At 41.2% G+C, this 6,833-nt stretch overlaps 1 protein-coding gene across 3 annotated transcripts in view; it reads left to right on the top strand.

Moving 5' to 3' along the window:
• The window catches only part of Shoc2 (SHOC2 leucine rich repeat scaffold protein), a 79,939-nt gene that overhangs the window by 466 nt on the left and 72,640 nt on the right, over positions 1 to 6,833 (top strand). Inside the window, exon 1 of one of the 3 annotated variants that reach the window (XM_057779479.1) lies at positions 557 to 811. The exons of 1 other annotated variant lie outside the window; for it this stretch is intronic. The gene's annotated coding sequence lies outside the window, so the exon portion shown is untranslated. Of the gene's footprint in view, positions 1 to 556; positions 812 to 6,833 lie in introns of those variants that run through there. One more of the 3 variants, XM_057779477.1, reaches the window with a different exon arrangement.

Here is a 6,833-nt window from a genome sequence, read left to right as displayed (position 1 = left end):
GGGAGACAGGAAACGCCTCTTGCCATTATCAATTATGGCTGCCTGGCCTTCCACCGTCACTTCCGCCTGGGAGTTGTTTCTCTACCCGGCTGGAGGCTTTCTCTGTGGCCGAGCTAGCCAGCGGCGCCCAGTGGGCGGGAGACCGCTCACAGCCGCGGGAGGAAAGGAAAAGGGCGGGGAAAGGGAAACTGGCAGCACTGCCTCCCTCTGATTGGACAACTGCATTTGATCTAGCTCCGCCCATCTATTCCTCCTAGCGAATGCCAGGCTTGTTAGGAGGCCCGGGGCGGGGCTATTGGAGCCGGAGTGTGTGGAGGGGCGGGGCGAGTGGGGGAGGGGCGGGGGGCGTTGGCAGGGGAGCGTCGCTCTGGGAGCGGAGGACGAGGAGGAGGAGTAGTAGGAGGAGGAGGAGGAGGAGGAGGAGGAGGAAGGAGGTGAGCGGGGCTGGCGGAGTCCGGGTCCCGACGACAACCTGCGGCGGGCGAGGCGGAGGGGGCGCCTTGGGGTCAGCCCTGCTGCCTTCCTGCTCGCCGGGCGGTCCGGCTGGCTGTCGGTAGGGGGAGGCCCCACACGTCCTGACAGGCTCGAACCTCCGGGGCCGGGCGAGGCCTGAGGGGTCTGGGCCCTGGGAGGCGCCGCGGCCGCTTTCCGGGGTGCCACGGCCCGGAGCCCCTGGTCCTCGGAGCCGTTGCCTGCACGGGGCCAGCGGGCGGGGCGCCGAGAGCAGCCGGCCGCCCCTGACAGCACCGGGCTGGGCCTACTGCGGAGACGGCGGCTGGGACAGCCCTCGGGCGCGGGCCCGGGGCAGACGGTCAGTCGCGCTCGCCCGGGCTGCTCTCAGCTCTCTGCGCCGCCCGGCCGGGACTACGGGCCGCCGGGGGTCGTGGGGACTGTTGGCGCCGGGCGGGCGGGCGGGCGCGGCCGTGGGGCTGTGGGGTGGGGTCTCGGCGCCTCCTTCCCAAAGCCCTGGGCGCTTGGCGGGCGCCTTTGCGCAGACCCTGCGTGCGGAGTAGTGAACTGGCTTTGGGTGTGTTGCCGGGTGGAAGGAGTTGTGGCCGCCGAGACCGCCCTGTTAGCAAGCCTGATGGCAATCTCCGTGCTGGCTCTCAGGGCTAGAGGAAAAGTAGTGTAACTCTCCGCCCCCAGCTAGGAACGCTGGAGGCTGCAGGGCGATACGATTTTCCCCCAGCCCCTCGGTATCCATTGTTTTGTACCATCCCCTCCCCCATGCCTAGGTAGAAGAATAAGGACTCCGAAGCAGTCATTTGCCCGCCTCCCCTCCTTCTCTCCCCTCTCCTCTCTCCCTCTTTTCCCCCATTCCCTTTCAAAGGGTTTGTGTTAACTGTGCAAGTAGGGCTTTACAAACAGGTGGAATACATGTCTTTTCGGGAATTGGAAAGAAGATGCTTTGGGGTTGTGTTTCCCATCTCATCTCCCCTTTACACTTGCAGATTTGATTTTCTTTCTGTTGGTTTGTGTAAAAGAGGAAACGCTGTTTTGCGATCTAGACCGTAATAATTTTGAGGACTCTAGGGATGCTGAAGAAAAAATTAGGTTGCAGTCGTGGCTTGTGTGGTAAAGTGGTCTCCAGCATGATGATTAGTCTCTTACACCTGTATAATCTTGTATGCTCTTCATACATGCCAGAAGTTCCAACATCTTCTCAGAGGGGTTGCCGAATCAAACACTTGGGGTTGCTGTGTTTTAGAATCCCAGGGTACACTTGTGCAACCGAGTGTTTTTGTGTTTTAGTCATCAGCACTGACAAAGACTTTTAATTTTATTAGTGCACTCCTGGTCTTCACTGTCACCTCGCCTTGGCATGGCCTTTATAACTGTTCTTTGCTATGTACTTGAAGAAATTTAGAGATTTAGCTCTTCACAATTTGTAACATTCTACAAAGTAAATTACAAATATATTTTAATTTATCAATTTTTTCATGTGACAAATAAAGATTTTGGATAAATACCTAAATATGTAATCATTTTCCAAACATGGAACTTTGGCTGAGTGCTTAAAAAGTATTTAAGTGTATATATAAAGCCTTTTAAACTTAAGACATAAAGTATTTTTGTTAGTTTGAGTATGCATTTGCAAAGTAAAATAGACAAATAAAGGGTTTTGCTTGATTTGTACCTTTCAAAGGAGTCAATGTAATGTAAAGCTAACATGAAACCACACTCTTGAAATCTCAGTTTGGAGTTATGGTCTTGGCCTCGCTTTAGAGTACATTTTCCCAAGGTGCTTACTCAGTTCCTGAAGAAACTGTGTTTGTCTCCGTTGGCACTTGTCTTGTGATACGTCATTGTTTTCTCTCACTCAGAAGTTAGTATGGGTAGAAAAGCGATGGTATAAAGAGATACATTCATATTGTGAACCTGGATTGCTTTTTAGTTTTTTTTTTTTTTTTAAGATGTCATAATCGGAAAGTAGATCAGAGATGTTTTTGGTAATTGTAGCAAGCACAGATTCTAAATCATCATGTAAACGACAAATCATACATTTGAAGTACTTTATGTTTAAATAGGAACCAAGGATTAGTATTTTTGATATGCTTTCATAAATTCTTTTAAAATATTGTCACGTTGAGTCAAGGATGTAGCTCAGTGGTAGAGTTGTATTTGCTCCGTGTTTGATTTTCTTAGCTCTGTAATAAATAAATAAAATGAATAAATAATAATTAAATAGCTGTTCTTTATGTGACTGGGATAGGACATAAAGGCTCTCCCTCTCCCAGATATAAACTAAAAGTATCTATATAAAATAATTTCATGGTGACTTCTGAACAGTTGATGAGATATAAATGTATTTATTTTATATGTATGAGTTTTGCTTACACGTGTCTGTAGCACATGCATACTTGGCAGAGGCCGGGATACTCAGATTCCTGGAACTGGAGTCCAGAGGCTGTGAACAGCCAGGTGTGAACTTGAGCTATAGAAGGTTGAGGGCAGCCGTGTGCTTGCTGGGAATCGAGCCTGGACCCACTGGAAGAGCAGCCAGTGCTCTTAACTGCCGAGCTATTCTCCAACCCCAAATGCATATTTTTGTCTTTGATTATCCATATCAATTGTGAATAAAATTGGGATGTTTTGTGCAAATAGCTGAATTTCAGTCATACTTGTTTTTAAAATATGCTGAATTACCAATATTTCTTGTATGTTATAATATTTCTGAAAGGCTAGTGTGTTTTAAAAGGTAATCCACATATAAAAACCCTTGGTATTTTAGAACAAAACAAAAACTAGACCTTGTATGTGTAGATGTAAGGGTGAAGATTGAGTGAAAGAATGTCTCTCAGGTTCAATTGCTCTGCCCTTCATCTGTCTCTCATATGTGAAGAGGCAAACAATATTTATTTTAAATAAGACGTGATTCAAACCAAAAAAGCAACCAAACAAATAAGTTACCTCAGTGAGTGCTGAGGTTGATAACTTAGACTTGGTGTAAAACTTGTGTAAAACTTCTTGTTTATAAAACTATCTAAATTATTAAGGGAGGGAATTTAGATGTTAGGAAGTGACAGTGTTTATTTTTGTTAGACTATTAGTGAATGGATAACTGCTTTGTCGTAAGTGAATTGACATTGGCTTTGTAATTTAGCAGCAGAATGGTATGTAAAGTGATACTGAAATGAGTTGTGATTAGGTTGGTAGATAATTTATTTCTTGTTAGCCTTACCAAGATAATTTATTTCTTGTTAGCCTGACCATATTTCTTGCATTATATATTGTATTATACATTTTATAATTATGGCTGATGAACTAAAGCATGAACGTAACTGCTATTTTTATATTTTTAGCTGCTTAGTTTTCATACACATGCTACACCAAATCAAAGCTGTGCCCTATAGATCTTTTTAGAAGTGTTTCCTCTTAATGAAGTAAGCTTCCAGTATTCTTATCTCTTGTCTAATCTTGACTTAACATTTGAAGTTTCATAAGTTACAGGGTACTTGTAGTGTGCTTGAACTTGGACTGTTGCAGAATATTTGAAATGTGCTTGTTAATCAGTATAGGGTGGAGAAAACATTTGTTAAATGTGAAAAAAAGGTTGTATTTTAAAATAGGTACCTATCTTAAGGTAAAATAGTTTTTATTTGATGCATTTTCTTTGGCCTCAACTTTTTAGCAAAATGTCGTTAGTTAGTGAAATAAAGGTGGAACATGTAAAAAGACTCTAAAGCAACTCTTAAGCTTTTGAGATGATAACCTGTGTTTCTTGACTAAGTATGTAGTTCTTGTTGTCCGGTTTGAAAGAAAACCTGTTAGATCTCATACTACCTAATTACAGCTTAGGAAGGTCAGAAGTGATAACAAAAGGTAGTGCAGTTTGTACAGGAAGGGATTCCTTTATGGGCAAGAATGAACATACTGTGGGTGTCTAAATCATTAAAGGAGGTCTTTAGAAAGATGAAATCAGCCCATTAAGTATACCTGAGAGATTTTTATGGATTGTTTCTGTGCTGTCTTTATAGCACTATGAATTTCTAATGGTGCTATATGTTATTTATTCTCCATTGCTATTTAGAAGTCCTACCATTTTAATTATATGATTTTTATAGCTGATAAACCTTTTATTTGGGCCTGGGGAGATGACTCAGTAGGTAAAATACTTGCTGTGCAAGCATGAGGACCTGAGCTTGGATCCCCAGCATTGACCTGTGCCTCCCCAGAGATTGGTAGGGCCTGGTCTTGTTCCCTGTATAGTGAAGGGGTGAGATCGAGATCTGCCGAGAGAACCTTTCTTTAAAAAAAAAGGTATGAGAATGAAAGAGGAAAAAGAGGAAGCCACCTTATTCTGACCTTTGTGTACATGTGCACACACATACACATAGCAGCGCACACACATGCACACACCAGTGCACTCACATACACATACCAGCATACACACACCAGCGCACACACATACACATACCAGCACACACACGTACCAAAAAGATCTTTTAATTTTTCCTTCCTCTCTGCACTCCCACCTTTGTGAGACACAATCTTATATAGCCCTCAAACCCTGAAACACCAGACTGGTCTGCAACTCAAACCTCCTTCAGTGTCTTGAGTGCTGGGATTGTATAGGGAGTGCCACCTTTTTTCTAATGTCCTAGAGGTAATGAGTAAATGGCTTGTTCTAACACAGGTAATTTAAAATAATAATTAATAAAATTAATTTTATCAGTTAATATTTCAAGTTTTCTAGTTTTGTAGTTCTTGTATTGACCACTTGGCTTTCAAGCCTTTCTTGGTAGTGCAGTCTTTAACTTTTCTGTTATGCTAGGTAGTTCTTCAGGGTTATAATTTGCATATGTCGTACTTGTCTTAGGTGCTGAGAATTCAGAGGTAAATACCCCTTGTTTCCCACTTTCATTAAATACGTATTTAATGAATTAGTCAAGTCACACTTACATATGTGTCAATTGCGGTAACCGCTCTGTCATGACAAGTGCAGATGAAGTAAGGCTGAGACTGCTTGTGTAACTGGCAGTGCTCACTGGAGGACATGCCCTGTGTGTGGTAGCTGAAGGGTAGAAAAAGAACAAGGGTTATACATTAGGTTCATTTTGAAAATTATGTGGACTAGCTATTTGGATTTCAATAATATTTTATAAAAATCCCTAAAATTTTATTTGAGGTATATATGTGTACAGACAAATGGATGTCACAGTGTATGTTTGAAATGCATCATCAATAAAACTCATCATGTGGGTCCCATGATGTAACTCAGGCTTTGGGACCACTTGCTTTAACTCACTGAACTATCTCTCTGATATGCCATCCAATATTTTAAGCCCTACTGAGATTTTCGTTATAATTTATATTTTTAGTGGTTATTTCCTGTGTACCTAATTCAGTTTTGGCCTTCAACTATTGACCAGTATTAATGTCAAGGAGTATTCATTCAAATTATTGCTTAAAAGTTTTACTTAATTTTTTTTTTGTTTTTGTTTTTTTTTTTAAGTTTTACTTAATTTTGATAAATATTTTAATGAAATACGAAGAGAATGCATCAGCCTAGTTTGTGATAAATGTGAGGCTTACTGATGATGTATTTCAAATTTATATTTAAGTATCTTTTAGGCAATAAATAAAGGATGATAGTTATATACTTAGGACACAGTTAATTTTATTATATAAACGTATTCCTTCTGAGTATAAATAATAAAACCTTATATTTATACTTAATTGACAGTGCCCATTTCTTAGGTGGTCCTGACTCAGTGGTCAGCTGTTAGATCCTGATGGGGAGCTTCGTGTGCTTTATTTATTGTCTATACTTGGGGACTGAGGGATTCGTTGTAGTTTGAGAAAGGGTCTCCTTAGGTCATACAGACTGTTCTGGAATCAGCAATCTTCTCCCTCCCAAGTCCTGAGATTATAGCTACCACATCTAGAAGTTAAATAATTTTTTATACAGTATTACTTAATGTTTCTTGAAGGATATAGTGAAACTTAAAGAAATTTGGTGTTTTCTGTTTTTTTTATTTTTATATTTCAGCAGTTACCTTAAAATGTTATATATAATATCCCATATATTTCAAAGTTCTTAGGAAACTAAGAATTTCTGATATTGTCTGCTTTGGGACTACCAGTGTGTCTTTTCGGGCCAAAAGTCAGTTCTCAGTTTGATATCGTGTCATTTGGAAGACTTTTGATCTCTATATTTTAATCTCTATATTAAGAATCTATATTTTCTCTATTGTAACATTTATCATTTTGTAATGATTTGCCTAATGTCTTTTTGTTGAAACATACAATTCATGTTGAGCATTGGTTGCTTTTCTTTATTGTTTCTTTAATGTATTAACACAATGTTTTGACCTTGTAGATTCTTTGTA

The sequence above is a fragment of the Chionomys nivalis genome, chromosome 8, assembly GCF_950005125.1.
Source record: "Chionomys nivalis chromosome 8, mChiNiv1.1, whole genome shotgun sequence".
NCBI classification, from domain to species: Eukaryota; Metazoa; Chordata; class Mammalia; order Rodentia; family Cricetidae; genus Chionomys; species Chionomys nivalis.
This window is presented reverse-complemented; position numbering and strand designations above follow the sequence as displayed.